At 37.2% G+C, this 16,519-nt stretch overlaps 1 protein-coding gene across 2 annotated transcripts in view; it reads right to left on the reverse strand.

The window, feature by feature from the left end:
- LOC106793533 (leucine-rich repeat and immunoglobulin-like domain containing-NOGO receptor-interacting protein 4) overlaps nucleotides 1–16,519 on the reverse strand; it is a 288,380-nt gene that overhangs the window by 74,841 nt on the left and 197,020 nt on the right. The gene's annotated exons all lie outside the window — the stretch shown is intronic.

Below are 16,519 nucleotides of genomic sequence, written 5' to 3' on the forward strand. Positions count from 1 at the left end.
TGGATTATGTTTGACAAATGTATGAGAAAAAGAGAGTGTGTGAGAGAGAGAGAGAGAGAGACATCTTCCTTGCGAACTTCTACCATTCAAATGAGGGACAACGATACTTTCTCTCTCTTTTGCTTAATTGTAAATTTATATTTAATATATATATAAGTGAAATTATTATATTTATTTCCTTATTGGCTTGTTTTTTCATTTTTATATTGTATATAATATTACGATAACATTTTTGTATCATTATCTCGATACTTAAAATAATAAAAATGTAATTTATTAGGTAACAGAGAAGAAAAAGCGAGAAAGAGAAGGAAAATATATAGTTACATGATAATGATAAACAAAACATGTAATTTGGTTAATGAACGATAAAGTAAGTTAACGATACTGTGTCTCGACGATAGTTGGTTTAATGTTTTCTCTCTTTTGACGTGAAATTATAATAGAAAAGCAAGAACGACGAATGGTAAGCAAGGAAAAATATTAATAACGAAACATGGAAAAGAAATAAGAAAGAGAAATCAAAATGAAAGGAAGAGAAAGAGAGAGAGAGAGAGAGAGAGAGAGAGAGAGAAAATAAAAGAAGAAAATAAAAGAAAAGGAAAACAAATATAACAGAGTGTACTCGTTGATCGCGTTTTCCTTTTACTTTCCATCAAACGTAATATCATTCTCGCGAACAAAGGAAGCCGTACGTTTCTCTCATTAGTACGTAATGGAACATCGTTTGCTTTCTGAAAGTGTCGCGTTATAAGCTGAAATAAGGTGTGCTTGCATTGCCATGCGCACCAACCTGGGATTGCGACAATTAATGTTAGAGTATTTTCTAGCATTAAAATCGGATGAAAAAGATGCGAAAGAAAAAGAGAATCTAAGGAAGATCCAAAAGTGGAAGAGAGAGAATTAAAGAGGGAGAGAGAGAGAAAGAGATATAGGAAAATGATAAAAAGTCAGGTTACATTTACAGTTAAATACGCAAACGGTATTTCTAATGCGTTAGAAGGATTCTTTCACGTACTCTAATCCTTATTCGTATATCTCACAATCAGCGGACGTCCATTGCAACCCAGTTAAGGCTTTGCGTATGCATACGCGTCGAGTTGTTAAGCTTCTAATGGCAACTGCTGACAATTATTAGCAATTTCGATCAAAGGATCCATATAAACGTACGAATATACGTATATACGTTATTAAAAGCTAACTACGATTATGTTGACGTAATTAATAAACGATCTATTTTAGAAGTACTTAAATTATCGAATAACGTTACGCAAAAGAATCGTATTTTCTACTTTTTTATTTTATCAAGCGAAACGATTGCGCACGAAGAAATGAAAAAAAAAAAAGAAAAAAAATCGGTACAATAAATAAATCATTTTTTGATCGCGGTTTTACGAGCTTTGTCGGCCACTAAACCGGTGGTAAATGTTGACGCAAAAATATGGGAATATTGGAGTGTAAAATAGAAAAATAAATGAGAGAATGGAAAAGAGAAAAAAGTGTACGCGTATAGTCGACAACTATTTGACAAGACGTTTGACGTCCGTGGTGAACCTCGGCCATCTATACCTACATACATACATACACACAAAAATATATATATAAATAGGTATAGGTAAAATGTACACATCACACGTGTGGTTGTACACGTTTCTGTAGAGGATGAGAAGGACGACACGTTTAGTTGAAAAACACAAATATATATAAATCTATACATAAATAGGTATAGGTAAAATATACGCATACGTATAGATGCATGTAAAACATATTACCAGAGAATGTGGCAGCTGCGTTGTCGTTGTGCAAGCGTTACAGTTCACTTTTCCTTGACGCATATACGAGAGAGAGAGAGAGAGAGAGAGAGGCCGAAAACGCGTACGAAATTGTAAACAGCTGCGCCACCGATACGCACACGTTATTTCTTTCTCTCTCGTTCTTTTCCACTTTCATTCGTTCATTCACTCGTCTTCTTTCTCTTTCTATTTTTTCCCTTTAGTGTTCGTAAGCATGACTACTTCTCTCGGGCGCATCTGGATAGCATGGTGCAGCAAGCAGCAAGCAGCACCACCACCACCACAACCACCACTACCACTACCACCATCCCTACCGTAGTTGTTGTCCCTTCTCGTAATCACGCACCAACGCCGATGACGATGATCTCTTCTGGTCGGTGAGCAAGAAAATGAAAGGTCGTTTCTCTACGAGTTTAACGCTGCAATCTTGTTGACGGTGGTTCCACGTGTACGTATATGTCATTTATGTATTCAATGCTAGCAAGAAACGGGAATATATACGAAAGTGGTGGACAAGAGAACAAGAGATAATGTAAATGTGAATGTGAATGTGAATGAGAATGAGAATGAGAGAGAGAGAGAGAGAGAGATGGAGAGAGCACGTCGAGAAATCTAAGCCGAGCTTTAGACCGTCCAACACACCGAAGAGAAGACACGAGATTTAATCTATCCGGAAGCGAGAGAGAGAGAGAGAGAGAGAGAGAAAGGGACCCTGGTATCGGCTGAAATTCCATGAAATTAAGCGGCCTCGTATCCTCTTCCTCGGAAATTTCTACAACCTCGTTCGTCTTAAATGCGACTCTCTCTCTCTCTCTATCTCTCTCTCTTTTTTTCTCGGATTAGTCGCCGGCTTGACAGCACTGAGATTTTCCGAAACTTCCCCTAAAACCCCCATCACCCCTCGAACAATTTTCTGACCGAATTCAAATGATTTTATCTATTAACAACTTTAACGTGTTTGGATTTATGATCGTTCCAGAACAAGTTATTACCCTTAGTTCGAAGGAAGGGGGAGAGAGAAAGAGAGAAAGAAAGAGAATTCTACTCGTCGAATATTAAAATATAAAGGTATAAAGAGAAAGAAGAGCGGATAGAAGGGATGAGAATGGGGTGTAAATTTTATCAACGGTTACGCTTTCGTTCCGCTTCCTACGAACTTAATCGTTCGTAAAGCGTCACCATCGAACCGGCAAAATACAACGAAACGTCGACAAAACGGTCGCCATTTTGGTCGGTTAAATTCGAATCTAATTAATCGTAATCCGGCGAGCTAAAGCAAAATTATTAGAACGCGAAACATATTTCATTCTATCTCCCTCCCTCCCTCTCTCTCTTTCTCTCTCTCTCTCCAACTATCTATTTATTTATCTATCTCTGTTCGTATCGCAGATAGACGTATTTTAATTTCCGCTTTTAACACACGCCGCTTCCTCTCTCTCCCTTCCCCCTCTCCCATCTCTCCCACCCTGGCAGGGATATTTTTAAATACGATTGGAAGGAATCTATTAGGAATTACTTTCGATCGATTAATTTTCAATCTTCACGCTTTCGCTCGTCTATCGGCGAAATCTCTCGCGAGATATTTTGGTGACGCCGAACTCGTACGAATTTCCAACGATGATCCTACCCTCCCCCCGAACACCACCACCTTCTCGATTTAAGCTAGCTAGCTAGCTCCTTCTAGCAAAATCTTTCGGCTACGAAACCATCCGAGTACTTGGACTATTCTCAATGCTTTAACTCATCCCCCTTTAAGGAGTCTTCTTCCTGTCTTCCCTTCTTACCCTCTCGACGCCTCGACCATCCCACATTCCCCTTTTCTCTACTGGAAGATACCCGGACCGATCGTCTTTGCTATGTAGGAGTGTAAGAGAAAAAGGAGTAACTGAAGAGAGAGAGAGAGAAAGAGAGAGAGAAAGAGAGAGAAAGAGAGAGAAAGATAGATAGAGAGAGATAGACGTGAAAGCTACGTAGGTACTTCGAATTCGATCTGTGGTCTAAGCCCTTAATACCTGCTTATTCGTTCGCCTGGAAGAGGATCTCGGAGAGGTATCTAAACTTTCCGAATGTTCCTACCAAGAGAACTAAACGGCGAACGATTTCGTTGCCGCGAGTCGACGGAAATAGTACTTCCTTTAATCGGCTGACTAAGACGTGCCAATCATAGTTTGGCTTCAAGGACTCAAACTGCAGATAGAGACAGAGAAAAAGAAAGAAAGAAATGAAAGAAAGAAAAAAGGAAAGAGAGAGAAGGTACAACCAAGGCTAAAGTTCTTACCATTCGAACACATAGAAGTAAGGAAAGGAAGAAAGAAAATAGAGAAAGATAAAAGAACGATCTTTCTTTTGATAACAAAATTCGATAAAATCCAAAATGCGAGACGGCAGCGACCGATTTACCGCAAGATTGTCAACGTACCAATTTTGTTTTCCTTTCTAAACCCTTTCTTTCTTTAGTTTTTATTTCAACCGCGTCGATTTTGTGCTTGCGTTTATATTAAATTTTTCCTATTATTTAGTTAATCCGAATTTTGGTAATATCTGTGCGTATTTCAACGCGTAAGATTTTGTTCTATTTTTCTCGATCAGTAGTTTCCTAACGTTCGATTCGTACGCTAGACACATCGTATTTTTCATTTTTGTTTATACATCGAATAAACCTTAACGTGTTCCCATATTCCTACGTTTTTACCTTTTTCTTTTTATGCTTTTTATCTATTTACAAAGTATGTGTCTACGCTACTATTTTTCCTCTATATACATATTATATCTAATACTTTACTATTTGAAATTCTTCCCGTTCGATTGCAACTCCCGTTCAGGTGTAGGAGGAAACTTGCGTTGTCGGATCAGAAAACCCCATACAAATGTATGAGAGAACAGTAGAAACTCTGTAGTAGAAACGCAATAGAAAGTCCAACCGATATATTCGACAATGATCAACGTTGCCTATTCCTTTTTCATATTCTTTTCCTTCTTTATTTCTTTTTTTTTTTTTGGTTCCTCCCCCTCTCCACGCCCGCCCATCTCGCTCTATCTCGTATTTGGTCTTTTCTTTTTTCTTTCTCTTTTATTTTTTTTTTTTTTGTTCAACTCTCTCCCGCAAAGGGACACGAACGAGGTGGTTGGTGTTGGTCGTAGAAAAGCATAGCACACCACACCGTATAGCACCGTACTCGTACCGTACCGCACACCATACCGCACACCATACCGCGATCGGAACAATTTCAAACGCGCGTTTCTCCTACCTTGAACCGTGCCGTAGGGCAACAGTCGAGCAGTCGAAAAGCATCATCAGCCTCTCTCTCTCTCTCTTTCTACCTTCCTTTTTTTCCATCCTTTCCTCTTTTTGCAAGCCCTTTTTTCGTAGCTAAAAAAGCACAAGCTTTCTCTCATAGCTACGATTCGACCACAAAAAAATAGGACCAATCTCTTTGTATTCGCTGCGTCAACTGCGTCACTTCAAGCACTCCTCGCTACGACTCGAAACGCCACCCTGCCTACATTTTTTTAACCCCCTTATTTTTTCGCACGAGTAAAACTCAGAGAAAGAGATCAAAACATAGAAAGTAAAAGAAAAAGTACGAATAAAATAATAAGAGAAAGAGAGAGAGAGAGAGAACGACACACTCAATGTGGTTGACTAAATAAGAAAAAGAAAAATGTTAAAGTATCAGAGCGTACTTATTTTTATCTCGATTTACTGTTAAATACGAAAAAGAAAAAGAAAAAACATTATTGAGAGAGCGAGAGACGAAAGAAATGATTGGTTAGTTTCAAAGTTAAAATGGTATTGATATTAGGGGTAGTGGGTGTTCGGTAGATATTTTAAAAGAGGGGTTGTAAAAGAAATGTGTATCGATGTATTATACACCAACTACGTGTTTCGTGAAATAAAAGCGTATATCTGGCTGTATAATAGAACATGTAGATATTTATTTTAAAATATACATACACATACCTACATTGTATTTGTATATGACGATTGGTTTTACTTTTTGTCAAATATCGAAAGTACTTCCCGCACGAAGGGAAGACCCCGTTTGACGTTTAACCGGACGCTTTTATCGATCGGAAAATTTATTTCTTCTCCTATCTCTATCGAACTCTCTACAGTCTCCCCACCCACCCCCACCCTCAGCACCCCGCAACCCTCCCACCCTCCTCTTTAAACATGACGTTGTGTTTCTCTCTTTCTATCTTTTCCGTCTGTCTCTGGCTGCTATTCTTCCTCCTCTTCCTCCACCACCTCCTCCTCCTCCTCCTCTTCATACTCATCCTCCATCAGCCACACAACCACCGATCCTGGCTCTTTATCCCGAATCACCCACCCAAAGCAGTCTCTCGTTCCCGTTTTGTTTCCCTCCTATCCGTTCCCTCTCTCATTCACTTCCCCTTCCCTTCTACCATACTCTCTCTATCTCTCTCTCTTTCTATTTCTCTTTCTCTCTTTCCCTCTATCTGTCTCTTTCTATCTCACTCTCTCGGTAGATAGGTGAGATTAAGCGGTCTGCAATGCGCGCCAGTGCTTATCAGGAGATTGCATTTTAGCATAATAGGTACGAGCCGGCATTGTAGCCATTTTGAAGGACATGCGTCGCGAGCATGATATGTGTCGAGCATTTATCATAGTTGGGCTACTCGTTTACTCTCCCTTTTCCCCGTTCTTTTTTATTTTTTTTATTTTGCGTCCGTGTCTCTTTCCCTTACTTTTTTTTTTCGTCCACTCCCATCGTACTTTCTAACTACTATTCTACTAATTTTTTTGTTTTCTCTAACTCATTTCGCGTACGTTTAATATCTCGTTCTTATCTTCTTCTCTTCTCTTGTCTCTCTCTCTCTCTCTCTCTCTCTCTCTTTCTTTGCTTTTCTCTCTCTTTCTATTTCCGTTATACGCACGAGATGTATCATCTTCCTAGAATGTACCGCGGTGCATTTCCAACTGGAAGTTTGCGGATAGGGAGGGGGATGGATGTTCGTTTAAAAATACGTGCAGTTGGAAACAGTCATGTCTCATAGTTACGCGTGTCTAACTAAACAACTTGGATTAATATTTCTTCTCTTTTAAAACTGGAGTTTTCCATCGGGAGTAACCGACGATTTTCACGAGCTGCTGCTAGCTACTACTGCTGCTATTTATTACTTGGCAGCTTGACGAACTACGACGACGACCAATGAGAAGAGTAGAGAAAGAAAAGAAAGGAAAGAAAGAAGGAAAGAAAGAAAGAAAGAAATTGTACGATAAGGAATAAAACAAAGCTTAGTATACTCAAAGGTCGTCGTTGGTTAAAAGAAAACGTGTGCTCGCACACGTTTTGAAAAATTTTCTATTTCTCTGCGCGTAGCTCGTATTTATCTCGTACGACTGGACCAATGAAGCAACCAGTATATAACTAGCTGGCAAACGCGTTTTACTTCCTACGTGTATGTATAAATGTATGTATGTATGTATACGTGTAATACGTGTATTTTCTACTCGCGAACGTGTACGTATTACGAACAATACGAGAAACGTTTCCACCAAATGATTCCCCTTTTCTAATGCGATACTTGCCAGTTCGAATAACCCTCCTGCTGCGTTTTCTTCCAATCGACTTATTTCGTTCCTAATCTTTCCTCGTACGAAACTCGAGTGCTTGAAAATGATCATCGCGAAAATAAAGGCATATACACGTTTATAACGGGGAAAATGTGTAATTTCATTTTACAAATTCTTCGCTTCTTATTACTTTTCTTTCTTTATTTATTTTTGAAAAGACAACACGAGTTTGTCTACGTTTTAAACAATTTTGTTTTTTTTTATGTCTTCGCGTTGTTGTCTTTTTTGGGGAAAAAAATATAAAAAAAAGAAGAAAATATAAAAAAAAAAAGAAAATCAATTGAAAGAGATCCATAGAGAGCAGGTGTGGTCGGTCCCGTTCGAATTTCGGTCGATCCAATATTGTATAACTCTAGGGAAACTTCATGCCATATATAATCGTAGATCGGAGATTAAACGCAGTGCTCGACGCTTAACGGTGAAGCGATAACGAACGGGCCACGTTGCTCGTAACCGACCGTGCTGAAAATTGGATTTTTCCATTCACAAAATATGCAACGAACGCAAGAGGGAAGCAGTATCTCCCTCTCCCCTTCCCCCTCTCCCTTCACCCGCCTCTTTTTTTAAATGTCTAATTTTAACTTTGAATCTACCTACTTATAGATTATAATAATGACGAACGGAGAGAGAGAGAGAGAGAGAGAGAGAGAGGTTCTTCTTGCTCGATGTAAAATAAAATGATTACCCCGCATAAATGAATTTTACTTTTTTCTGTTTGACGAAAAAATGATTTAATTATCAACTTTTTAGTTTTTTATTAACGTTTGTCGACGAGATCGATTATCCCCAAAGAAGAAATAGGTAAAAGCGTATTTACAGTTGCATCTTGTTTCATTCAATTTAAAGAAACATTAATTGGATATATAAACTTTTGTTTTTCTTTTTTTTCCTCGATATAGTATTATAATTTATATGATTTTATTTTTCTTTTTAACTAACTTAGTTTTTATTTTCTTATCACCATTGCTACGTATAATTACTATCACGTCGTTAAAGATTTTGGAAGCAATAATTACAGTTGAAATCGATCCAACGGGATCGACAATCCATCTCCGTTCTTCCATTGAACGATAATAACGGGATAAATGAGAAAAGGGGATGATCTAGATAGCGTTTGGATGGATCGCTACTGAGAATGGTTGTCCAGCGTTCATACGCTTCGATTTACTGACAATTAACGTATTTACGTCCCTCGTTTGGGAAATCGATCGAAATTGACGTTCATTTTCCTCCCTCCTTCCCTCTCACACACTCTCTCTCTCTCTCTCTCACTGTTCTTCTTTATATCCTCTTTCCCATTCTTTCTTTCTTTCATTGATTCTCTTTTCTATCGATTAGCAATCAGGACAAACTACGTAGGTAGCTTTTGACCATTCGAAATAAGGCAATAATTTCGACAAAGATATATCCATTGACAAACGGGATTTACCGTAAATTATTCCACGTCGTTCGTCTGTCAGTATTGCAGTCTCTGGAAACGGATTTACAATGATTGACATTTACGATCATAAGCTGTCCAAACAGATAAATGGCTAACATTCGATCGACTCTAACGCGAAGATCACTTCCAAAGATATTCTAATTTATTGCCAATTAACGTTAATCTCGAGAGATAGAAATTTTATTGATGATGATATACTAATTCGACTTTATAACACACGTATTCTATGGGAAAAGAAAAATTGATTTACTCCTTCTATTAAAAGTCTTGTAATATTTGCATTTTATTATATTTCATTGACAATCATTTAATCGTTGGATCATCTACGAAGTGAGATCGTATTTTTGTATAATAGATACGAACAATTATTAGGTTTATAGAAAATTAAACAATTATATTTTGATTAATAATAATCTTTCAAGTGTTTGTTTAAATTGTTGGACGTTTTAGATTTAGATTTTTGAACTAAGCTACGATTAAATTGATTTAGTTTATACATAGTTTATACGTGACTCTAAATTTGGCTAATTTTGTTATTATTTTTTTTTCGTTTTTGTTCAGTTTCATTCCCATAATTGTTTCCCTCCTTTCATCTACTCTTCGAAATAATTTCACGAGGCCAATTTATCCGTCGTCGTCGTCGTCGTCTACTCGCTTGCATCTTTCGTTCTCGATTCCTTTTGGCAATATCCATCTGTACTTTTATTTCTTTCATTTTTATACGATCGTTGTGGAAAGATAATCACGATGTAAGCACGAGCGACACGCGAATTGTTTCGAAGTAAGGCTCAAGAAGGAAACGTCCAGGTTACACGCGATCGTCTTTCATCCTTGCCGTCATTTTTTTTACTCGGCAAACCGAAACACGCACGCGACAATGAAGAGATTCTATTACGCGTCCTTTTTCAAATAAACTAATCTTATGTTTTATATCTTTTATAACCCTTTAATGGTCTCTCTCTCTCTCTGTTCTTTTTTCTTTTTATTTTTATTTCACGGTACGATTTTGAGAGATACAAATTTGTAATAACAATAATATTTTCATAATAACGCACAAATATGCGTATACAATTGTTTTGCTCGCATAGGAATGAAATAATAACTTCCATTTGGTTCTGATCTCTACCCGTTACTACTTCTCAATTATATTTCATTCGCATTAGTATATGATATTAAAAAACTAACGTCTATCACAAAAATAAATGTTCGATTAGTTTTCATTCGATTGATAAATAATTCGCGTGGTGGTTTGTAAACGTGAATGAGTTTAAAACGAGACTTTGACTGGTCATTGACTTTTTCGAAAGTTTCCAGACTATGTTTAAACGTCAAAGGATAATTTTCGTTTCGGTAACGAGTACGAAAATATTCTCACGAAGGACGCGTGAACAATTCGAAAATGTGAGCAAATGTTTTCCTATCGAAAAAGAGAAAAAGAAAATGGAGACAGGGATGAAGTGTATAAGAAAGCAACGTAAATCGAGAAAAAAGGATTCAACGAACGCTACACTACTACTACAACTACAACTACAATAACAACAACACAATCTTGCTGCTACGAGGAGATTACAGAACGGGTGCACTACGTGTCGTCCACAAACGGCAAACGTTTGTCGAATCAATAGACGCTTCGATAACTCCTTAGAAAATGAAGCTTTCTAAAGTGACTTATGGTTCGAGAGTTATTTTACAATTTACTACCTACCCCACCCCCCCCCGTCGATTTATATCATACCTTTCATCGTTAACTACGTTTGACGAATTTCCAAATGAATATGTCGATGAAAAAATTGTTGGCTCTTGAGATAGAAAAAAAGCAAAATAAAAAAGAAGAAAAAGAGGAGATGCTTCGGAGCAGCCATTAAAGTCTCGTGCGTGAGTTGTTCCAATACGATATTCGTATTAAATTGACCGACATAGAGAACATTTTGATTTGCTTACGTAAATACGTTCCCCTATAATAGTTCGAGATACATATATGGATCGTCAATTTATTTCCGCGGAAAGTAAAAAAAAAAAGGGAAAATTGATTTCTTCGTTATTTTCACGGGTATGTGTTCTTCTATTTTTTTTTTTTTTTCTTACGACAAAATTGCAATAATAATAAATTAGAAGATTGGAATCATTCGAGATCGTCAAAGATTTCAATTCGATTAAATGATCACTTTAAGAGATATAGATTAAGAAGAAGAAGATAAAAAGGATAGAAGGAGTACTCGTACACGTGCGAGTACTAACAGAACCAGAAGATCTCTCCCTTTTCAGGAATTTGATCTCGAAAATCGCAAAGGGTGACCCTTTCCTCCTGGTCGCTACTTTGCAAGAGAAAAATCCTCGGCAAACATTTTTCCCAGGGTGCGGCGCGCGTTGTCTATCTGATACCGAGCGCAAATTAAATGCAAACAAAAATACGTAGGAAAAAGCCCAGACGAGTTGCTAACCATCAAGCGAATTCAAAGAATAGAAGACGAAAACATTCGAGAGAGAGAGAGTGAGAGAGAAGAAAGAGGAGGGATGGAAGAATGTCTCGAGATGAAAGATCCATGCAAAGAGAGAGAGAGAGAGGGGGCGTGAAGTGTAACTCCTGTCCTTTTTCGAATGAAAAAAGGGCACGTGGGAGTACAAGTCTGAAGTACCGAAAAAAGAAAACAGAAAATGAACGAACAAACAAAAAAATACATATCTAAACATATGTCTACTATACATGTTTGCTTGTATATATATATATATATATATGCATGTACACATGTATATGTAGAGAAGAAAAGAGAGAGAGAGATAGACAATATCGTAAAACACGCGATGGTCGTTCTGCACGAATAACAAGAAGACGAGAAGAGGAAGAAGAAAAACGGAAGTTAATCGACGAAGCGAATCTCTTCATATCGACCACGAGGAAAGAAAGAGCGTGAGGAAGATAGAGATAGAGAGAGAGAGAGTGAGAGAGAGAGAGATACACTTTGTGTCGTATTCTAGAGTCCGTTGTTCCCTTTACACGGTGAGGAGGATAAAATCGTTTGAGAAACGAGCGCCGTTGCGTTGCGAATTCCATTACCGTGCGTGCGTTTGAAGAATAGTCGAACGTTTCGCCGAGCAATGTGCCGAGATAAATAAGGATAGAAAGATACAAAGATAAAGAGAAAGAGAGTGGGAGCAAGAGGTAGGGATGAAACGATACGTCGTAGTGCACGAATTTAAGAGAGAGAAAAAGAAAAAAAAAAGATAGAGGTAGATGGATAAATAGATAGAGAAGAGTAGTGGGGGGTGGGGAGACGGTGAAGGGTGGGTGGGTGGTTAGAGGGAATGTATTAGAGTGGTGTAGTGGATAGAAGATGAAAGAGGAACTCGAGAATTCGCAGGAAGGAAAGATAGAGTGAGTGAATGTGTGTGTGTAAGTGAGTGAGTGAGTGAGTGAGTGAGTGACTGGGAAAGAAAGAAAGAGAGAGAGAGATAGATAGATAGCGAGAAAGGTAGAGATAGATCGATGGATGGCAGAAAAATGTGCACCGAAATTTATATAACGAGGAATTCTATTATGCTAGACTCGCCCAGAGGGCGTGTTTATATATCGGAATATCGAACGGCGTGCTTCATCGACCAAGATAAGATCCGTTTACGTTCCATTCCGTTCCGTTCCCTCTCTTTTCCTACCATTTTCCTATCCCTGTCTCTGTCTCTGTCTCTGTCTATGTATGCATCTCTCTCTCTCTTTCTCTTTCTCTCTTTCACGTTCTCTCTATGTTGTTTCTCGCGCACGAATCACGATACTGTAGATAATTCAACGGGAAAGCAATTTTTCGTTAAATCTCGGTCGAACGCGTCCCTCTTTTTTTTTTTTTACGAAAAGGAGAAATAGAGAATAGGAAATAGATAGAAAAAGAAACAGATAGATAGAACGAGAGAGAGAGAGAGAGAAGGCAAGTCTTATCGCTAGGCAAAATGCACCGGACTCTCGTTGAGATAATGGAAAGGATGGAGGAGGGGGAGGAGAGGAGGGGGGAGGTTGAAGTGGGAACAGGGAAGGATAATGCAAAACAACGGGATTATCCTCGAGTAACGTCGCGTTGCACGGAAGCGAATGTTCCTAGAGAACGAACGTATTTGGGTGGTGGTAGATAGTTTTTAAGAGCAGAGAAAAAAAAGAGAAAGAGAGTGAGTGAGTGAGTGAGTGAATGAATGAGAACCTAGCGATGAGAGAAAATTTACAAGAATGGAAGGATAGTTTGACGACTAACATGATTATAGGCAACGTCGTTAGTTCTTTATATTCGTTTATGGAATAATATCATTCGAAGTAAACGCATTCAAAGTAAACGCATTCAAAGTAAACGCATTCGTTGTAATAAATGTTGCTTCCTGTTTTTTTTTCTTTCCTTTTTTTTCTCTATTACCGTAAAAAATAGAAAAATCTAAAAAGTGGTTCTAAAAGGAAAAAAGAAAAGAGAAAAAAAAATGCTGCATAAATGTTTATCGCGAATAGTTTAGGGTGGGATGATAAAACGGATACGATACTATTTATTTTAAGGGTTTGAAAAATATGAAACTCGTAGTAAAGTAAAGTGTTTATCAAGGTCGTTTGCTCAAAGTGATTCCAAGAGGAATGGGGAAGGGAGAGAAAGAAAAAGAGAAATATCCTTTGAAGATTTTCTTATCTATCTGAAAGATTTGCCTTCTACGTTTCCATATTCGTTTTCAGCCCCTTTTAGGATTTCCCACACGCCAGCGAACGTTCCTCCTTCTCGTCGTATAGACGCCGTGTTTCTGAAATAAACAACTAGATATCTTCGAAGTTGCGTAGTGAGTGAAAGAAGACGTAAATTTTCTGAGACAACCTTTCCCCCCCCCACCCCACCCCGCCCCCTTTACGTTTCTATCTTCGTCCTATGTTTTTTCCTCTTCTACTTCTTCTTCTTCTTCTTCTCATTCTATATACGGAAGCTCCTATTTGTTTTTTCTCAGGATATCCGACGTGTTTATTCGCTTAGATTTGCGTTGGCACCATCGAATTTCTACAAATATTTTCGTTCCACAAAATTACACCCCGTTATTTGTATAAATCAATTTTATAAATTATATATATATAATAATAGTAGAAAAAAAGAAGAAAATATATAGGCGCATATATATATATATATTTTTATCCGAAACAAGTTGGATGTAATTTAATAGAATCCAAGAGATAACACGTGTAAAAATAAAATTACCAATGACATATAGAAACATTCCAAAATTAACATATTACGAAATGAAGGGAAAAGAAATTAATGACAAATGTATTTGAATATTTTGTTGAAAATCGTGTCTAATGATGTTTCTTCAAAATCATTTATCCGACATTGTGAAAAAGGGTTAATTATTATATTACTCGTTATCTTTTAAATAAATCGAACGAAGGTAATAATTTTATCATAGAACAAAATATCCATAAATAATTCACGTATATCATATTTATGCGCCATAAATCAATGGTATACAAATAATACATACGTGTATCTATATAAGGATAATCTCGTGAATCGCTATAGGTTCGATTATAACGAAGAAACTTCCGCGTGCCGAGCCCCGTGTTACGAGTTACCGCGAGATTTCATAGCTTGGCAAGGTAACTACTACTACTACTACTATTACTACTACTACTACTATTACAACCGACGAAGAAATTCTTTGAGAAATTACGCGAAGCTTTAAGTATTCAGGCAATCTATAAGATGATATATTCTTCGCGTCGCGTTATAGTTTTTCGAACAAAGAAAATCTTAAATCAATTATTATATTATATTCTTTTCATATCTTTTTCTTTCTCCTTTTTTTTTTATTTGTCTATTAAGTAAGTTCAAAAAGTAATTTTAGTAAGTTGCGTTTAACCTAGGACGAACTTTGCTTTAAATCTCGAAATCAATATCACGTTATATAACAACAGACACATCAAAACGTGATTCAAAACGTTTTTGCGTTTCGACTTGTATCGAGTAACTTAGTTTTTGTTTTTCTCATCGTATTGGAAAGAAAAAAATCAAAGCCAACATTTTCGTCATATTTTTCTTTTTTTTTTATTTTCTTTTTCTTTTCTTTTATTACTATAAGAGTATAATAATACGGTATAAGGTAGAATAAAATCGTGCGCCCGTTTACAAGTAGGATATATTAAGCGAACTTCAGCGTCTCTCTCAAAATTGCTTTCGGAAATTTCAATTTGAAAGATGCACGCGTCGAGTTTGGATCGTCCAGCTGAAAATGATATAGAAAAAAAAAAGAAAAAAAAAGAAATAAAATATAAAATATTATCGCGATAGCAACGCGAGAAATTAATCGATGATATTGAATTTATATCAAATGTGAGAGATCGTTTATAAAACGTTTTAAATTTTTAAATATGACATATACGAAACAAAAGAAAAAATCGTTTATTATCTGTCATTGAAAAAAAAGAAAAAAAACGAAATTACTTTCCGAACACACACACACAAGAATAAATATAAAATATCATTATTATTATTATTATTTAATGTTTTGATTATTTCTATCGCTAATGAATAATTTTTTTTTGATAAACGATAGAACGCGATGTAATATTATTGAAAACGGTATACAAGAAATTTTGGTCACGACAGCGAGCTCAAATACAACTAATTACAAGCTATCTAGCGCACATAATCAGATTACGTGGGGAACGCGTCATGGATTATACTTCAACGCTACCGATCGTGAACGGAACATACGAATGGACGAACGACAATAGCTGGATGAGAGAGAGAGAGAGAAGGAAGGAAGGAAGAGAGGAAGAGGTGGTTGTGTGATAGGGGGAGGGGTGGGAAGAGACAGCAGGGGAAGGGGGTTGATGGAGAGGTCGGTGGATGTGCAGACTGAAAATTTTGCGATTGTCATCGACCATATTGGGCTCGCTTCAAAACTCTTTTGTGCCATTGAACTCGCGTGAAAGTGCGACATGATTGAGTTTCGAATCACCCCCTCTTTCCGGAGAGAGAGAGAGAGAGAGAGAGAGAGAGAGAGAGAGAGAGAGAGAGAGAGAGAGGGAGAGAGAGAGAGAGAGAGAGAGAGAGAAAAAAAGGAAGTAGTAGTAGAAGTAGAAAGAATTAAAAGAGGAGAAGATAAACAAAAAAAAGAAACGTCGTCGTTTTAATAATTAAACTTAGATGGATATTAATTGACGGCTAAGTATACGTCAAGATTATTTCGATTAAATATCTTAAATCGAAAGGGGACCGTTCGGATCTTTGTGTTTCGTTCATTTTTCATGGTATCGTTAAAAATAGATCGATCTCATTACAATAGCGATTAGTACAACGAAGATCAAAACAGGGCAAAAAAAAAAAAAAAAAAAAAACGAAAGCATTTGTTGAATTATCTCTTCGGGGAAAAATAGGGGAAACGAACGTTGAAGTAAAATGCTATTGTCCAAATCGTTGGAAACAATAATCAACGGTTTGCCGAAATGTTTGTTAATGGGACTTTTAATAGATAAACCCTATCTCTTTTTCTATCTCTCTTTTTCTACTAACCACCCACCCATCTCCCTCTCTCTCTCTCTCTCTCTCTAACTACGAAATGGACTCCAACCCGATTGTGTGGCTATCGATCGTATGCGATTCCAGGAGGATTTGGGTCAGAATTTGGAAAAACAGCTGCGTTAGTGACTCTACAGAGTCCAATGGTGTTTCCAGATCG

This window comes from Polistes canadensis, unplaced genomic scaffold, assembly GCF_001313835.1.
Source record: "Polistes canadensis isolate GaletaPanama2010 unplaced genomic scaffold, ASM131383v1 scaffold_15, whole genome shotgun sequence".
In the NCBI taxonomy this organism is placed as follows: Eukaryota; Metazoa; Arthropoda; class Insecta; order Hymenoptera; family Vespidae; genus Polistes; species Polistes canadensis.